Raw genomic sequence first — 20209 nt, 5'->3', positions numbered from 1 at the left:
TTCCCTGAGAAACCTCTCTCACGCAGCATCATCACAGCCCCTTTCTTGACAGATATTTTCACTTTGTCCTTTACATTCACCCATAAACTTGGTTAAACAGACACTGATTTCATTCTTCTCCATTCCACTTCAACATCCAGTCCTCTTCCTCTGCCTGTCTCTGCTGTTGAGACCAGGTCCTGCCCATATAGCAGCTCCAGGGTGCCTTCATTTTGCATTCCTTTGTGGCATCTGCCAAGACCATGATTTCAAATGAACACCATATTCTGTGGAAGCTTGAATTTCAAGTCAATGGCTATGGTGGGCTTGTTCCATATGAATTGTGTTCATCTTCTGAATAATAATAATAATAGTAATAATAATAATAATGATAATAATAATAATAATAATAATAATAATAATCTCTAATAATAATAATAATAATACTAGTGCACTAACCTGTATAAAGAGGCCAGTACCCTTTGGGTATCTGAAAACTCTGTCAGATACCCTCCTAGGTCCTTGACATATATAAAAGTCCTAGTTGCTTGGTACTTGCATGTAAATGCCACTGTATAAAGATGCTGTATTGCTGATTTTCCTTTTGCAAAACCAGACTGACATTTGTATCTGAATTCTTGCTAGTTAGCACTAAGGGGGGAGCAAATTTAAAATAAATAATGAGCTTAAAAACATTTGAAATGGGGACCTCTTTATGCTTCCTTTCATGTAGATGCCTCTTTATAAAGATTGTCTACTGTTGATTTTCCTCTCTCAGAACGAGACTGAAAATTGTCTTTCAAGTCTTTCTAGCACTAGGGGCCATTTCATATAAAGCTTTAAAATAATGTTTATAATGGAAAGTTGAATTTATCAACTGCAGTGCAAATTTAACTGGGGTAAATATCATGGCTAACACTTCCTTGGGGGTAGTTTTGTTTTAACCAAACATATAAAGTTATTGGAGGTTATGCTGGTACAAAGTAAAGGGCTTGATTGGCCAAAATACTAGATAAAACTGTAAGATGAGCCCTTTCCTATAATTGTCATTTACTCTCTATCGAATGTATGTACATTTCACTAAGTAACTGCAATTTCTGAGTCACATTTTTTGGTCTTTTCTGAGAATGTTTGATAAGGCAGAATGAGTTCGTCTGGAATACGAAAAAGAGATTGGGATGATTTGTGTCATGTGTATTGTTAGCTTTGTTTTAAGGAGTTTCAGTTTTTTTTTTTTTTAATAAATTTTTGTGTGTTTTTAAACCCATGTTTCTCTCTCTCTCTCTAGCTAATATTTCTTGTAATTTTTCTTTGTCGTCAGGTAAAACTCTCTCTCTCTCTCTCTCTCTCTCTCTCTCTCTCTCTCTCTCTCTCTCTCTCTCTCCCTCCCCGTATTTCTCGTGCTATTCCCTTGTAGTCTTGTAAAATTCTCTCTCTCTCTCTCTCTCTCTCTCTCTCTCTCTCTCTCTCTCTCTCTCTCTCTCTCTCTCTCCCAGTACTTCTTGTGCCATTTCCTTGTAGTCTGCAAAACTCTCTCTCTCAGGATCTCTCTCTCTCTCTCTCTCTCTCTCTCTCTCTCTCTCTCTCTCTCTCTCCCCAGTACTTCTTGTGCCATTTCCTTGTAGTCTGGTGAAAACTCTCTCTCTCTCTCTCTCTCAATCAGTATTTCTCGTGCTATTCCCTTGTGTCTGGTAAACTAACTAACTCTCTCTCTTTGTTCCCCCCCTCTCTCTCTCTCTCTCTCTCTCTCTCTCTCTCTCTCTCTCTCACTCTCTCTCTCTCTCTTAAAATTTCTTGCACTTTCATTGTAGCCTGGTAAAACTCTCTCCCTCTCTCTCTCTCTCTCTCTCTCTCTCTCTCTCTCTCTCTCCCCAATTTCTCGTGCTCATTCCTTGTAGTCTTGTAAAATTCTCTCTCTCTCTCTCTCTCTCTCTTCTCTCTCTCTCTCTCTCTCCAGTATTTCTCGTACTATTTCCCTTGTAGTCTTGTAAAATTCCCCCCCCAGTACCTCTTGTGCCATTTCCTTGTAGTCTGGTAAAACTCACACTCTTCTCTCTCTCTCTCTCTCTCTCTCTCTCTCTCTCTCTCTCTCTCCAGTATTTCTCGTGCTATTCCCCTGTAGTCTTGTAACACACACTCTCTCTCTCTCCCCCCCCAGTACTTCTTGTGCCATTTCCTTGTAGGGTAAAACTCACACACTCTCTCTCTCTCTCTCCTCTCTCTCTCTCTCTCATCTCTCTCTCTCTCTCTCTCTCTCTCTCTCTCTCTCTCTCTCTCTCTCTCCAGTATTTCTCACACTATTTCATTGTAGTCTGGTAAACTAACTCTCTCTCTCTCTTCGTTCCTCCCCCAAGCTCTCTCAAATATCACATCTCTCTCTCCTCTCTCTCTCTCTCTCTCTCTCCAAATTTCTTGCACTTTCATTGTAGTCTGGTAAAGCTCTCTCTCTCTCTCTCTCTCTCTCTCTCTCTCTCTCTCTCTCTCTCTCTCTCTCTCTCTCTCTCTCTCTCTCTAATATTTCTAGTAATATTTCAAGGTAGGTAAAGTCTCTCTCTCTCGTAATATTTCATGATAGTCTGGTAAAACTCACTGTCTTCCCTCTCTCTCTCTAGTATTTCTCGCAATATCCCATTATAGTGTGGTAAAACAACCCTCTCTCTCTCTCTCTCTCTCTCTCTCTCTCTCTCTCTCTCTCTCTCTCTCTCTCTCTCTCTCTCTCTCTAATATTTCTCGTAATATCCAATTGTAGTGTGGTAAAGAATCTCTCTCTCTCTCTCTCTCTCTCTCTCTCTCTCTCTCTCTCTCTCTCTTCTCTCTAATTCTCGTAATTCAAAAGTCTGGTAAACTCTCTCTCTCTCTCTCGTAGTATTTCATCGTAGTCTGGTAAATTCTCCCTCCCCTCTCTCTCTCTCTCTCTCTCTCTCTCTCTCTCTCTCTCTCTCTCTCTCTCTCTCTCTCTCTCTCTCATATTTGATATCTCATTGTTGTGTGGTAAAACTCTCTCTCTCTCTCTCTCTCTCTCTCTCTCTCTCTCTCTCTCTCTCTCTCTCTCTCTCTCTCTCTTCAAATATTTCAAAGTGTGTAATACTCACTCACTCCTCTCTCAGGCCTAACAGGCTCAAGACTAAGATAAACCATAAGTAAATGACTTTTATAAATAATTGAGACTTTTAAAGGTCTTTAAAAATGTAAAAATTCAAGCTAAAATCAGCTTAGAAAATCTTAAAATTTTTATTGTGCTAAATTTAGCCCATAAAAAGTAAGTAAATGTTAAAATTAGACGAATATGGGAAAAATTGATAAGGACTATCCCATAAAACTCAAGATTATCGATAGGAAATAGTCCAATAGAATGGTTACAGAACAAGGCTAGCGTAGAAGCACTACTAAATGACGTCATCAGAGAACTGCCCCTGTTGGAGGGCATGAATGATATTTGATGACGTCATGTGACGTCATTATTCCGTTCACAAAATTTCTAGCCAAGGTTGAGACGTCATTCTTTTCAGAAAATGTATAGTCAAAGTTGTGACGTCATTGGTTTTGACGACGTCATTCCATTCACTAAAGCCATGTATAGGAATCAAGGTTGTGACGTCATTCCAATTCTGTCAGGTTGTGACGTCATTATTCCATTCACAAAAGCCATGCATAGTAATCAAGGTTGTGACGTCATAGTTGACGTAATGTAGAAAAACTGTAGAATATAGAGAGGAAATAAAAACTATTAGATAACCGGACAGTCTTTTATTGAAATCCAAGAAATAATTTCAAAGGTAGGGGGTTACTCGTGATAATGATAAAAAAATTTATTTTTTCTCCTTGGAACCAGCATTGCAATGCCCCGAAGGGAGGAATGCCCCAGCAGGAGGTATACAGCCAGTCAGGTACCAACTTTGAAAGCCCACCCAAAGAGCGTAAGTTTTCTAAGCTGGCAGCTGATTGGCCGAGATGGGAAAAAAGCCTCATAAATACTTTTGTGTTTTCCAAATGTCCTCCAGTTTTCTGTGTTGTATAGACCCTTTCAAATGTCAAAACGTAAGACAGAGTCTCCCAAGATGGGGCGTGGTCAAGTTACCAACAGAGACAAGCCTTAGCTTACGTTTGCTCTGAAGGGCCTGTTTTTTCGTACCTAGGCAAATGCTTGCTTGACCTGTAGGGTCTAATGAAACACGGAGTGTCGAACCCGTAGACTTTTACCGCCAGAATTTCGTCTCGAAGCATAAAGGCCAAAATTCTCCCAAGTCCAGTTCCTCTGTGGATAACTTGGAAGAAATCTACTAGGTGTGAAATACGCTCTGGCATTCTGCTTTCCGTTTTCTTTGAGATTTCGAAATCGAAAGAGTTCCTCTGACGTCCTCTTAACTAGAAAATGAGTCTTAGACAACCCTCATAGAAAACAGGGAAGAACTATGCAAAAGAAGGTAACGAAGATAAATATATCTCGAACGTCTTAGCCATCTGACATTGTTGACTCTGTCCCTGACAGAATTCTTGACTTTGAGAGCTGAGCAGATCATTTTTACTTGTAAATATTAATTGATACGGCTATTTTATCCCATTATCAGATGTATTTATATATAAAATGACTTAATTTCTTTAATACGATTTGACTAAAATAACTTAGAATTCTTAAATGTCTCACACAGACTGTTCTCTGACATCTTCAACGTCTGACGTCAAATCTGATATCAAAATTTCAATAATGGCGGCAAAATTGGTCTAATCATGATTTCAAACATGAGAGACGAATTGACACAAACATTGCCATTTTGACATCAAGATTTGACGGGAAAGTGCTGAAATATATCGGGAAAATAGGCTCCTGTGACACCCCATCCAATGGTAGAAGTGCTATGAGTGACTTCAGATTCCTTGATTATTTTTCAAGTTAGTTCCTTTAGTTGAAACTTTTAATACTGAAATGGACCCATTTCACTTAATTTTATCATTAGATTTCGTTCCTTCAAACACCTTTGCCTGACTTAACTTTTTTTTCTGCGAATTTATGATGCAATGTGTTAAATTACAACTTGAAAGACATGGTTACACGGGATTAGAGGGCAATTTATTTACTAGAGAAATGTACACATTAATTTTGCTTATGTACTGTATTTAGACAGCATTTCTTGCTGATTAGTTGCAATCTATTCTTCAAAATTTGTTGGCTGCATTTTCGTATTTGTTAATGTGCTTACTTTACATTTTTAAGTAAAATTTTCGCAGACGAAAGTTATTTCAACTGTATTTTAGCTTTATTTGTTACTCCTAACATGCACCAAATGCTTCAGTTATTCAGAGCTAAATTAACTAATTTTGGTACAAATAAACCAAAAAATCTAATTAACTTTATTTTACTTCAAATTACAAGTCATTCTCAGTCTTTTTGTTACAAAAAAAGTAATTAATTACCCAAGACATACAGTCTCTCCAAAAAGCAGACAAGTGACCCAAACTCTTCAGGTGGAACAAGTGTGCCTTGAGGCACTCCTCCCAAAAAAAAAAACTACAAACCTTCGTCTTGTAGGCTCAATGACACCATTCAATGTAAGTGATTGAGTCAGGTAAATGGTCGAGAGACGTGCAAAGTTACTGTCCTTCTGCCCCGTTCTTCCTCCCCCAGCAGGACAACAGGTCAGGACTAACGTCAACTTCACCGTGCACGTGGGCCACCAGGCCCAGCTTAGGTTCTGTGATACATCTTACAAAATCCATTCCATTGCGGTACCATGGAGAAATGTCCAGCTGCAAAATCGGAACATTCCTTCAGGTGTTTGAAGTTCGGATGTCATCTCAAATCTTTCTGCTTCCAGTTTTAACAAGGCTTTGAAAAACAAGTTTACTGATCATCAGAACAGGACTGAAGATTAAGAAAAATCGTTTCATATTACTCATCAAATTATTGACAATAAAAAATCCTTTTGCCATGCTGATCAGAATTGGGCCACGACTAAAAATTGGCTAAAAAAATGAAAACTGCTGTTTGATATGGCAAAATGAATATATTAAAATGACTTGTCAATACAGGGCTACAGAATAATGGACATTACCTTTTCTATGGACTGTGACAGGGCAGTATCGTTGCAACAATCACAGCCAAAGAATGAATACTGGTTAGAAAAACTCAGTAAACTTAACTTTGTCAGCTTTTAGGACACACTAAATCTTACCTTTATCTTTTGTTGACACAGTATTCATCTCTATAACCTAATTCTTTAAGAAAATACTGAACCTCTATTCTTGAGAGTTTATTGGACAAAAACAAACAAAAAAAAAAACAGAGCTGACATACCATATGGTCCTAAAAAAAACGACACTTTCTAGGTAATAAAATCTAACTGACACACTTTGTAGACAAAATCTCAATCAGACTGACTCTCTTTATATAAAAGCACTCTAGATAGATGAGAAAAAGAAGACTCCTATGGTGAAAGAAAGTTTACCCTCAGTTAAGGAAGATTGAAACCCGGAACGTGCTTCTGAAATAATATCAGATACTCTCTCAAATAAATTAACCTTAAACTCTTCCTTCTGTTCTTTGGGGAAGAAGAAGTATTGCTAATTCTATTAAAGAGTCCTGCAAAGTGCTTGCCCTCTGCATCTATAGCTCGGTAGATGATCAACCTAGCCCAGAACCACTGGAGGAGGCCTTCCAGTGGAATCTGGAATCAGAAAATGAAGGAAACGGCAGCTTTGGATAGAGGCAAGCCTGCGCAGGAGTAGCTGGATCACCTTAACCTCACCTATTACTTTATCTAAAACCTCCTGGTCAAGAGGAGGAGGACCAGCAAACAGAGAGGATAAAGATCTGCTTTCTGGAAGGAGCTGGATGTGAGAAATGGGAAGATACCTTCCCTCCTCTTAGCCTGCAGATAAGCCACCGAAGCAGAAATGGTGGAGGAGTTAACAAGAGAGACAAGGTAAGGGAATAAATCATAGCCTCAAAATTATGGGGTCTGGAGGGACGAATCCGGATTTCTTTAGAAAATTAAGAGAGGACAACATCCAAAATGAAAGGAATGGGTCTCCAATTGATGACAGCTGAGACTCTCTAATCTAGACGCGCTTCATCATAGACATATTCAGAGATTTCTTGAAGAGAGATTGTTTTAAGTCTCCCTAAAGGCAGAGTTAGAGTTTCAGGCACCCCAAGCTCTGTCATATCAGGACAGCATGTTTCCTTCAGTGTGGAAGAGGAGTGAAAGAAAGTTTACCACTCAGTTAAGGAAAGGTCAGACCGGAACCCGTACTTCTGAAATAATATCAGATACTCTCTCCGATAAATTAACCTTAAACTCTTCCTTCTGTTCTTGGGGCGTATTGCAAAAGATTCTCAAATGTGCAGCCCTTAGGGGGCGCCGCAGCTACAGGAATGGACTCAGGATGCAAAGCCCAAATATTACGGATAATATCCTCAAACGATCCCTCGTGACCAGAACCCCTTACAGAGGAAGCATCATCATCATCTTCATCCCTACATACAGGAATATCAAAGTTTACTGACTTACCTGAAGGTTGCGCACCCCCTAAACCATGTCCATGTATGGGAAAACCCGAGACCCATCACCTAAGTTCCCAAAATGCTGAGAAGATCCAGGGCCAAACCAGAAGCGAGTGGAACCTGCAGCGACCCAGAACGGCGGCTGCGCAGACCAAATACAAGAATCAGACATTCACGACACGTAGCGCGGGAATACTGCGCGACGACCTAGAACGGGATGGACCAGCGCGGACCCAGACTGCGAAACACTTAGAAGACCCCAGAACTAGAAGAACCATCACCAAATATACCCCTTCCAATTATCCTTAGAGTGCGCAACTCGCCGAACCCACCATATCCTGAGGAGTGCGACCGAGACCTCGACCGCACGCAGAATCTTAATATCTAATACAGCAACTAACTCTGTCAGGAATATCCATCCTAACTGTTTGAGCCCTATCTAAAAGTTACGAATAACATCAGGGAATTACAGAGGCCTACCCTCTCGCACAGGCCAACTGGTTTCTCCCCGGCGCTCTGACCTGTTCTGGGGGTAAGCAGAGGCGGATCTTTTCGTCTTTGGCTAGAGATGGCAGACCCGAGGAGAGGGGGGATCACCTGAAGAGGATTAGTGGACAAATCAATATAAACATCTTGGTCCTCAGGACCTAAACGCCTATCTAAAAGATCACCTATCTCCTGAAACGATTCGGACATAGATCTAGAAAATTGACTGGTGAAGTTAGCAGTAAATTCACTGATGGACTCATTAATTCTATAACACCAGCCTTCGACAGGTGTTCTCCGGGGACACCTGGAACATCATTACCTTCATTATTACCAGTCGAAGAAGGAGCTGACAAACCCTCCTCCGAGGTACCCTTTACTAAATTAATTCCAGAAGTACCTTCAATCTCTAATTTAGACCTTGACTTCCTACTCTTGGATTTACTTGCAAGAGATTTTTGATGCTGATAAATTTCATGAACTCATCCTTAGACCACTCTCACCATTCATTACATTTGCTAATTTCCAGAACATTGTCTCTCCACATGTAGGACATAAAGAATGTTTATCAAAATTGAGTTCTCATCCTAGTCTTGCGGTTGGCAGTTATGTCGTGAGTCCTTGTCCTTATCTGGGTCCACAGGATTCGAAGCAGGAGAAAAATTCAGTAGGATCCATAATCTTGATAACACTAAATAAGTTTAGAATAGTGTCAAAAGTTAGCAAGTGTAGAGCGTGTCAAGAGTCCTTCCTTGACTTGGTAGCGAAGAAACAACTGATGGTCAGGTGATCAGGAGTAGGTGGCGTGGAAGTCGTTACGGTCATTTACCGTAAGGGTTTAACTAAGCGGTTTGAAATTTTTACTAAAGGGATTAGTGGAATGTGGTCTATAATGTTGTAAGTGTAGTTTTCTCTAGCACGTGCGAACTTAGTGCTGTATAGAGTATCCAGGTAATGTTTGCTTGGAAATTGGGGTTGCGGCAGCGGGCAGGGGATTGGACAGTAAGAGGCCCCAGGAAGTCATTGGGGAATGTCATTCCCCCTCAAAAAAAATCCTTCAATCTACTTTGAGGGGCACCGATGACAAAAAGTGGTGTGAATTCAGAAAAAAACGAAGAAAATTAGTGACGTTTAGACCCTTTCTAAGGGTTATAGGGGAAAACAGACCCACCTGTGCTACCAAAATGGCCCAGAATTGTGTTCAGTAATAAATATAAACACCATTTAGTACAAATTGCATACAAAACTTATTGTGCTGGTAATTCCAAGGAAGAGCTCCGCACGCAGGTGTTTTCAATGAAATTTTTTTGACAACGCAGAAAATGGTGTATATGATGCAGTGCAGGTGAGGAACTTAATATTGTTAACTAATGTAGCACTAACAGTATGTATGTCGTATGAAACACGATGCAGAAGGTATGGTCTGAATGCTATGGACAACAGGCACCTCAGAGGAGGGCTGATTGAGGTTTTGGGAGTCTCCTGTTGGAATGTGCCAATGACGATAGCGAGATCTGGCAGTTAAACTGAAAAGACATTATACTGTATACCTGATGTCATACTGTCTTCCATTACATCACGGGAAATGGTCAGTGACTTTTGCGATATATTTTAATAAGACAAAGGCCTGGTTGTGGTTATTCCATATATATATATATATATATATATATATATATATATATATATATATATATATATATATATATATATAATTACTAAATGCAACTCCTAAGAAGGTTTTGAAAGGGTTTTATTGTTAAACTAGCATTTCCGTATGACCAACTCTAAATAGCTACTTGGGAAAGTTTAATGTGTTGACGGCAGTAAAAAAAAAAAAGGAATCTTTAATGACCAAAGGCATATATTTCATTTCATCACCAAAGCACTGAAATTATACAGTTCAGATTAATATCATGACTTGAAATTGATTATGACAGTGATGTGAAATAACAGATTTTAACAGTTGGAGAGCCTGTGCAGTTTTAATCACGTTTTTTATATTATGGTGGTTCCTTCGACACTCAGAGTGGAAAGGGTTTCAGTCTTCAGCAAAACTGAAGTGTCCAGAATATTGTTATGACCTTCGTAAACGTATTCCAGGTTTTCCAGTGCTGGAAGACGGTCGGCTGAAGTTGTTGGAACTGCACTGCCAACCATGGTCTCGTCCAGGATACACCAGTCGAGAGGAGGTAGGTCATTTATAGAAGTGTTTATGGATTTGTGTATCTATTTCATATTCATATGTACTTGTGTGAATGCATGCATACATACACACACTAGTTGTTCTTCCGTGTCAACATTTTAATTCTACTGCCTTCAGTTTTCCCTTAAATTTCTGCAAGTTTTTACACACATTTGTAGGTTTTGCGGGAACGTATTTAACTGAGGCTGGGTGCTTTATTATGTATCTCTGGCTATAAAAGGGGTCATTTAGAAAATCCCCAGAATGAAGTGAAATAAAAGCGCACCAGCAAATCAGGACGAGAATACAGGGAGAGCTTTTACCCAGAGCCTTCTTTCGAGCACCAGAAAATCAGGACGAGAATACAGGGAGAGCTTTTACACAGAGCCTTCCTTCCTTCCTTCCTTCCTTCCTTCCTTCCTTCCTTCCTTCCTTCCTTCCGTCCTTCCTTCCTTCCTTCCGTGTTTGAGTGAACTTGTGGTTATATTGTTTACACTGCGTCTGCAATTGCTTCAATACTAGTGAGTGTTCAGCTTCCAGCATGCATAAGTTTACTTTACAATGTTGTTATTAAATGGACATGTGGTATATACAAGGTTTAAGTCGAGTAGGCTTTCAGTGTACAAAAAAATGGCCAACAACGATCGATAGGCAGGTCCGTGCCGGGAGCGAGGTTAGGATTTTGGGCTAACCTAGAGTTAGCATAGACTAGCCACTTTTTCCTTGACCTCGTTTTGGCTGTGCTGACACCCGCCTTTGATCTATTAAGCGTGAATAAATGAAGGGTTACTTTACGTTTGCGTGCTCACATATTTTCATTACAATGGTAGAGGAACCATGAAAAACTAGCCAAGGATGTGGTTTTACTCTGGCTACCTAAACTTAATTGATCACGGATCTAACCGTTGGTATTTGTTAATGAGTTGAGAACCCAAGCGTCATTTTGAAAGGCCTAAACTCAAGTGATCGTTGCAGGGGCAGAATAGTTGGTCGAAGATACAGGTTAATTATGTTCTTCATAACTCTCAGTAAGCCTCTCAGGTGATGTGGAACATCAGACCACTTGCGTCATAGCCCCAGCTTGTGTGCTAAGATCTTTATGTTGCTGTATAATGTTCAATGCATGAGTTTAATGTACAATATATATACTAGTCTGTAGAAGTTTGCTGTGCAAGTTCATGGGCCCACAACCTTTTCTGTAGCAATGCATTTCCATTATGGTAAATGGTAGGTTAGCAGATAGTTAATAACTAAATACATAAAGTATAGTATACAGGAATGAATTCCCATTATGGTAAATGGTAGGTTAGCAGATAGTATAACTAAATACATAAAGTATAGTATACAGGAATGAATTCCCATTATGGTAAATGGTAGGTTAGCAGATACTTAATAACTAAATACATAAAGTATAGTATACAGGAATGAATTCCCATTATGGTAAATGGTAGGTTAGCAGATAGTTAATAACTATTATCGTTGCCAGAGGCCGTGTAATAGTGTTTTTCCCAAATATCTAACAAACCGGCTTATGAATTTCCATGAAACTACAGCAATGAATGTTTCAAACAGTGGCCTAATTTTTGGTGGTACAATGAATTGACAGATGTGCTTAATTAAGCCGTTTACTCTTAGAAAAAGAGGAACTTCTTCCTCCTTCAGAGCGTTTCGAAGAAGTGGTACTTAATCACGTAACTGTGACGCAAAGGTTCCCCAACCCTCCTTCGGTGTTTACACCTATGGCTATCCTAGTACTCCCCCTTACTTCTTGCTTTCTTTCCTTCATTCCCATTGTTATTAGGCTACCGAGTAAATCCCTGTTAGGAAAGATTGTGTACTGCACATATAAAATGAGCCGGAAGAGCAATAAAATGTTTTATGGTGGTAGATAATGATTAGATGGTTAACACAAATTATCGAACATTAGAATTACATAATAGAAGAGGTTTAAAACAGGGGTGTGGAATCGCACTGAGAGATATTCTACTCGGACTCCTACAAATTTTAGATTTGACGACAAAAAAATAAATAAATAAATAAAATAAAAACATTAGTAGAAAGAGAAAACAATTTTTTCCTTGAGAGAGTTTTATATTTGGAATGATGTTGTTATTGGGGCAAGACTGGAGCAGGATTCAGAAATAATTTCACCGACTTTGACTCCTACCTCAGAGCCCTTTTAGTACATCCAAGGTAATCATCGGCAGCAGCTGTAGTAGTAGCTCTGAACTATTTCATATAGATTCGACTTTAGTCATGGCAAATATGTTGCTTTGTCCTCGCCATTGCAAAACTATAATTGCGCTGAAACTCTTCACCATTTACAACAGAGAGAAAGAAAGAAACCGCCTGAAAATTAGTATAAATCGGGAAGAAAAGTATGACTGTAATAAGTACATGATATATTGCAATATACTTTAGCCATATATATATATATATATATATATATATATATATATATATATATATATATATATATATATATATATATATATATATATATATATATATATATATATATATATATGTATATATATATATATATTTGTTTCTTTAAATATATTTTTTTTTTTTCCTACAGGCCATGTGAACGAGCTGCTGATGCTATGGGGATGACTCCGAACGCTGTCCGAGTGTTGGTGAGCCGTGGAAAGAATGGTCTCATCCACCTGAAACACCACCTGCATCATCAAATACGTCGCCTCTGGTCTTTGACAACTTCACCGTTGGTTCCATTAGGAGACATGTGCACAGCATGTTTGCTGCTAAGCGATTTTTCACTATTGCCACTTTAGCGGAAGAACTTAAAATGCTAAATATCATTCCTGAAGAAACATCTGAGAAGGCAGTATGGCGAATCCTCCATAACATGGGTTTCCAGTACAAAACATCCCAGCGGAAAATGTACCTAAGGAAAGAAACTTTGGACGTCGTTTGCCGCCGAGTTGATGCTCTACGATCCCTCCAGCAACATCGTGATGAAGGAAGAGAAGTAGTGTATGTCGATGAGACGTGGTTTACGACGAGAATGCAACATTGCAAGGTGGGTGGACACCTCTCAATCTGTCACCAGTGCCACCTACAGCCGGCAGGTGCCACCAGGAGAAGGAGAGAGGTTTGTGGTGGTAGCAGGTGGTACAGCTAAAGGTTTTGTAGAAAATTCATTTTTATGCTTCCCTGCGAAAAATAAAACCGGCGACTACCATGGAGAAATGAATTCAGAGATATTTATTCGGTGGCTAACATCACAGCTCCTGCCGTCGCTTGAGGATCCTTCGGTGCTGGTGCTAGACAACGCCCCATACCATAGCCAATTGACAGGAGATAGCCGATGCCCAACAACAGCTACAAAAAAGGAGGATTTGGTTAACTGGCTCAGGTCTCGAAAAATACAGTATCCAGCTCACGCAACACGCCCTGAGCTTCTAAAGATATGCAGGGGCAACCGGCCGAAACCAGTTTACATTGTGGATAATATAATCCGTGAATGGGGCCATGAAGTGGTTCGCTTGCCCCCTGCCCAACCTGAGCTCAACGCCATCGAGCAGGTGTGGGGCTGTATGAAACGACAGGTGCGCTCCTCGTTGCAGCGGTTTACCCGTGCTGATCTCTTTGCCAGGCTTGAAGAGGCTAGGCTTGCATAACAGGGGAGACGTGGGCTGGCGCTGTCAGGAGATCAAGATATTTTGAAGATGATTACTGGTTTTCAAATAGTATTCAAGACAGTATAGATCCGGTCATCATCAACATTGATAGTGACAAGGAAAACGTTCTTTTCCTTGAGAGTGATAATGAGTAAGATGTATAAGTGTCCATTTCTTTTTTTTTTTCATCCTCATATATCTATGCTTTCCAGCAATTGGTGATAACATTATTTTGGAAAAGCAAAGCTAATGAATACTTTGATACGAGTATATCAGCTTGGCATGTAGACAATGTCAATGGGTTTCTCAAAGTAAGGTTGATTGGTTCATTAATTGAAGTCTGGTATAATTCCAGTGACAAAATCGTAATGATATTTGTCACATAATTTTAAGTAACAAAAATAGGTACTGGTACTTATAACGTAAATAAATATATAAAACTATAGGTTGAAAAAAAAAAAAAAAAAAAAAAAAAAATTATATATATATATATATATATATATATATATATATATATATATATATATATATATATATATATATATATATATATATATATATATATATATATATATATATATATATATATATATAATGATTTCAAAATTTATCAAATGGCCGATGTCAATGCCCTTATATGAAACATCTTTTAGAAGTCTACCTTCTAAGGAATTCAAGCTACTCTCTCTGGTGAAATTGATATGATAAATTATATCAAACAATGCTCTCTGTCATTTTCTTCCTGGCAATTGATGTATCGAGTAACTTGTGTTGTATGGAAGAATGAATCTTACGGCTTAACCTAAAGAAAACTATATTTCTATTGCTTTACCAACACTCGCTTGAAGTGCGAAGTGTAGGGTTAGCATGGCTTCTTTCGTCTCCTGTCATAAGTCTCATTCTTGATCTTCAATGTAAGTGAGTGGGTAAGATATAAAAGGTTGGTCTTGTGTTTAGGTAAAGTCTAAAGTCACGAATCACATTACCAAGTATGCTGAACTTTTACTGACAAAGAATTTCGTATTGCTTGGGGTAGGTCATATGACAATTATCTATGGAGTTAAACAGGCGTTTAACAATTCGGGGATGGGAGGTACAGGGAAGAAACGTTATCACCAACGTCACTGAGGGACGTCATCACTTTTATGAATGTGTTGGTGGCTAAGACTGGCTTGAGCCTCATTTTCTTAAGTAAAAAGTTAATGAAATGTAATTGGCAATGCACAGTATTTCCCAAAATTAAGCCATTGTATGAAGCGCTCCCTGCTTTGATATCATGGAAATCCATCAGTTATTTTAGGAGTTATTTAAAACAAACACTATTACATGGCCTCTGGAAACGTTAGTAAATACATAAAGTATAGTATACAGGAATGAATTCCCATTATGGTAAATGGTAGGTTAGCAGATACTTAATAACTAACTACATAAAGTATTAGTATACAGGAATGAATTCCCATTATGGTAAATGGTAGGTTAGCAGATACTTAATAACTAAATACATAAAGTATAGTATACAGGAATGAATTCCCATTATGGTAAATGGTTGTTGTTGTTGTTGTTGTGGTTCCCCAGACTCTGTTATGCCAGGAAGCCTGCATAGTGTTAGAAGAAGGACACCACGCTTACTGGATCTGACCATAACTGTGTGGTAGTGTGGATGTTGTGTTGTTGTCTAAGGGCTGCCAAGTTAGGGCAATCTACTAAAGAGATGTGTAATTGTGTGGGGACTAACTTGGCAGAGTGGACATATGTCTGTTTGGGTGTTGTCTATGCGGTGTTTGTAGGTGTTTAGTGATTGGTGATGACCACAGCGAAGTCGAGTCAGGTGTACTCTCTCCAATCTTGAGAGCTGTGTTTCTGTACTGCTTATGTTGGGTGGGGGGGTGCCTAGTATTTTGTTGTTGGGAAGGTTATTAAGTGCTTGTCTGGTGAGGTGAGTATGGATGTGCTTTTTGTTTTGTGTGCTGTTTGTGGGTGGTGGTATAGAATTCAAGATATCTGTATAGTGTCTGTGTGGTGTATTCACTATTTGCCTGTGTGTTGGAGGGTGGTCGTGAAGGTAATAGCATGGGCTGTTTGTGTTGTTTATGACCGATGCCAAGAATTGTGTGCCTCTCATGTCTAAGTGTTGCCTGATGGTGAGAATCTTGGTTTCGGCGTGTAAGTGTTCTATTGGTGTGGATTGTGTACTGCCAAGGATGATTCTAAGAGCTGTGTTTTGTATTATTTGTAGTTTGTTTAGTTGTGTGTTGGATATGGCAGGGTGCCAGGCTGGGCTGGTGTAGTTTATTATGGAGCGGATGTATTGTTTGTATACTGTGATGAGCGTTTCTTTTTGTTGTCCAAATGTTGTGCCTGTTAGTGATCTTAGTGCATTTAGTCTAGGTCTGCATTTCTTGATGATGTTACTGACATGTGGAGCAAATGACACTGAAGTGTTGTATGTGACTCCTAGGATTTTTGTTTCGTGTGTGTGTGGAATTGTGGTGTTGTTCAGCGTTGCTGTGGGTCTGTACTGATGTTCTTTGTTGTGACTAGTGAGTAGTGTACTTGTGGATTTTGTTGGTGCTACCTGTAATCTGTTTTGTGTGAGCCAGTTTTCAAGTTGTGTTATGTAAGTCTGTACTTGTGTGGAGCATACGTTTTTGTCTGCATGTATTGATATGATTGTTAGATCGTCTGCATATGAGGAGATGTATATGTTGTTAGGTGGTGTTGGTATGTCATGCATGAATAGGTTAAAAAGTGTTGGGCTTAGGACGGAGCCTTGTGGGACACCGTTCGGGAAGTTTCTGATTTTGGATGACTCGCCATTGTAGTGTACAAATGCTTGTCTGTCTGTTAAGTAATTGGCGAGCCAGCGTTTGGTGTTGTTGTGTAGTGTGGTGTTGTAAACTTTGTTGATGAGAAGTGGTCTAGAGATGGCGTCAAAGGCTTTACTTATGTCTATTGTGATTAGCAGTGTTCTTTGTGGTGGGCATCTGGAGTTAATGCCATCTTGTATTTTTGTGTAAGGTTGGTGAGTAGCGTTGTTGTGGAGTGGTGTGGTCTGTAGCCATGTTGAGTGGGTGACAGTGGTATGTGTGGTGTGGTTTTGCGTAAGATGAGGCGTTCTACTACTTTTGATGGTGTGCAGAGTAAAGTTATAGGTCTGTATGAAGCTGCTTGTGTAGGTGTTTTGTTTGGTTTTAGAAGTGCTATTATTTTCCCCAGTTTCCAAATGTGTGGTATAATGCAGTGTGCGTATGAATAATTGGCTATGTTTGTCAGTGTTTGTGTGCCATGGGGACCTAGATGTTTTAAATGAATGTTTGAAATGTTATCGATGCCCATGGCTGCAGAGTTTTTAAGTTGTTTAATGATTCTAGCAGTGTCTTCTGTTGTGGCTAGTATTACTGTGTAATCTAATGGGAACTGTTGTTTGCGTCTGTAGATGTGTCTGTCTGCTTTGTATTTGCGTAGGTGGCTGATTTTTGTGTAGTGGTTTATTAAGATGTTGGCTTGTTGTTTGCGTGAAGGGATCTTGTCAGATGTGGTGATTGAGGCGTGACTTTGAGTGTTCCCACTGTTTGAATTGATGAGACTGTTGATAGTTTTGTGTAGTTTGGATGGGTTGGTTCTGTAGTCTAGTGTACCTTGAAAAGTTTGCCAGTTCTCTGTCTGTTTTTGAGTTAATTTGGTGTTTATTTCTGTGTTTAAATCATGTATGCGATTTGTTGTGATTTGTGTGTGTGGGGTTGGTGTATTTCTTAAATTGTTTCGTTCTGTTATGAGTCTGTTTATGTCAGGCGTGAAGTTTGGGTTGTAGTGTTTTGTGTTGCCTTTAGGAACGTTACTTTTTGTCTGCATTGTTTATTATGTCGTTGAATTGTATTGTTGTGTTGTTTAGTGTCTGTGATGATGTTATGTGTGTGTGGTTTAACTCCTGGAAATGAGCCTCAGTGGTTTCCAAGTACTCATCCCAGGCGGCGCGCTGTAGTTAGGGATGGTGTGTCTTGTATGTGAGAAAGTGTCATGTGTAGTTCAGAGTGTTATTAAAATAGGAAGGTGGTCTGATGATAGGTCTGTTTGTGTTTTCCATGTGATTGATGGTGCTATGTTGGGTGAGCAAAATGTTATGTCTGGGGAAGTGAGACTAAAGTTGGCTTGGTGTGGTATATGTGTGTGCATATCTGTGTTGTTTAGTATGTATAGCTGATCTAATTGTGTTGAGATGTCTGTGCCTCTTTGTGTGATGTCTTGATGGGCGTACCAGTCTGTGTGTTTGGCATTGAAATCTCCTCCCAGAAGTATATCTGGGAGGGTATTCAACGCCTGCAGTCTAATTGTGAAGTTTGCTGGTAAACCCGGTGAATATTCTGGAGGGATGTATGTGTTGATGATTGTGATTTGTTTATTGTGCCCTATTTTGATATTAAATGCTTGTAGTTCTGTGTGTCTGTCTACTTGTGTTAGTGTTCTGATGTACTGCGTTTTTTCAATGTAGGATATGTTATGGTGTATGTATGTGATGAGGCCTCCGCCATCACCATGTTGTCTGTCTTGTCTGATGGCTGTGTAATTTGGTATGTTGGGTGTTTTATGTGTGTGTTTCAGTTTTGTTTCTTGAATGATGGCTATGTGGATCTTTTGTTTGTGCATGAAATGTTTTAGTTCAATGTGTTTGTTGCGAATGCCGTCAATGTTTAATTGTAAGATGTTTATGTTGCGGCGATTATGTCTAAGTGTGTGAGTGCGTGTATTTAGTGGTGCATTTCTGTGGGCGTTAGGTGAGTGTGTGCTATGGGGTGTTGGGGTTTGTGGGGATGTTTGATTTGTAGGAATGGGTGATGGTGTTCTGGGATTGGAGGAAAGTGTGGTAGATGTGGGAGATGGTGATCTGTGTGGTGTTGGTTGGTTGGTGTTTTGTTGGATAGGAAGTGCTTGTAGGTAAATGGTAGGTTAGCAGATAGTTAATCACTAAATACATAAAGTATAGTATACAGGAATGAATTCCCATTATGGTAAAATGGTAGGTTAGCAGATAGTATAACTAAATACATAAAGTATAGTATACAGGAATGAATTCCCATTATGGTAAATGGTAGGTTAGCAGATACTTAATAACTAAATACATAAAGTATAGTATACAGGAATGAATTCCCATTATGGTAAATGGTAGGTTAGCAGATAGTTAATAACTAAATACATAAAGTATAGTATACAGGAATGAATTCCCATTATGGTAAATGGTAGGTTAGCAGATACTTAATAACTAAATACATAAAGTATAGTATACAGGAATGAATTCCCATTATGGTAAATGGTAGGTTAGCAGATACTTAATAACTAAATACATAAAGTATAGTATACAGGAATGAATTCCCATTATGGTAAATGGTAGGTTAGCAGATACTTAATAACTAAATACATAAAGTATAGTTGAGCAGAAAAAATCACTTAGAACAAACGACCGTGTTATAAAAAATATTTATTTGCAAAACTAACATCTGTAGAAATCATTTTGAGAAATTTATAATATGTAGTTGGTTGTCAGTTGATGCTAGTTCACTTGGAGTAGTGACTGCTTCTGGTCAGCAAACCTAGAAGCATTGGCAGATATACTCCTGTCCCAAGCTTTCCACTCCACCTTGAGCCAGCCCTAAAAGATAGATAAATCTATAACCACCCAATTCAAATTGGAAAACCAGAATTTGTAAAGAATTGTTTAAATGAAATATGAATATAATTTTTGACTACCCTAAAATTTTGTTCCCAGTATTAGGCTATAAAGGTAAATCAACAAATTAAATTCATCTCCAAAACTAATCTCAATTTAATAATTTCTAAAATTGCAAATCAAAAGCCAGCAATTTTAATCATATTTTGACCTAATTAACAAATTGAATATATGTGATGAAGGCATCACTTAGAATATATGTTAAAAGGCCGAATTTCAATAAACAAGCGATTTATGGTCGACAATTGATAATTTTAATTAGAGTAGCCTATAAACAAACTTAGTTTCACGAGCGATTTTCAATTACTGTGTTCAAGGCTTTATTTTATTTTTTGACTTGAGGATGATAAAGTCACCAAGAAATGCCACTACTATTGTGCCAATCAATACAATGACCCACCTTATAGTGACTTCATAGGATGAAATAGAGAATGGATATGATAATTCCATGGCCATCACTGAGGTCGCCTCCACATTCATCAGACGAGGTGCAGAGTTAACTCAATTCTTCATGGTGCTACACTTAGTATTCACAGCACTGAACACAATGAGTCCCATCGTTGTAGAGTCCCGAAAAAATGTCCAGCACTACGACGAAGAATATGAATCCATAAAATATCCAAAGGTAAGGTGAGGTGAGGGAGAGTAATCACTCCTTGACGGTTGGTATTGGACTGCTTTTCCCTTCCAACAGT

At 38.9% G+C, this 20209-nt stretch overlaps 1 long non-coding RNA gene and 1 pseudogene across 1 annotated transcript in view; both read left to right on the top strand.

Annotated features, from left to right (window-relative positions):
* Positions 1-10063: 10063 nt before the first annotated feature.
* LOC136855358 (uncharacterized) overlaps positions 10064-20209 on the top strand; it is a 37609-nt gene continuing 27463 nt past the window's right edge. The window contains exon 1 of the long non-coding RNA XR_010857997.1: positions 10064-10155. This is a non-coding gene — a long non-coding RNA (uncharacterized lncRNA). The remainder of the gene's footprint in view (positions 10156-20209) is intronic.
* LOC136855192 (uncharacterized) lies at positions 11499-13947 on the top strand (annotated as a pseudogene).

The sequence above is a fragment of the Macrobrachium rosenbergii genome, chromosome 31 (genome assembly GCF_040412425.1).
Source record: "Macrobrachium rosenbergii isolate ZJJX-2024 chromosome 31, ASM4041242v1, whole genome shotgun sequence".
Taxonomy (NCBI): domain Eukaryota; kingdom Metazoa; phylum Arthropoda; class Malacostraca; order Decapoda; family Palaemonidae; genus Macrobrachium; species Macrobrachium rosenbergii.
The sequence above is the reverse complement of the archived record's forward strand: the minus strand, read 5'-3'. Positions and strand labels throughout refer to the sequence as shown.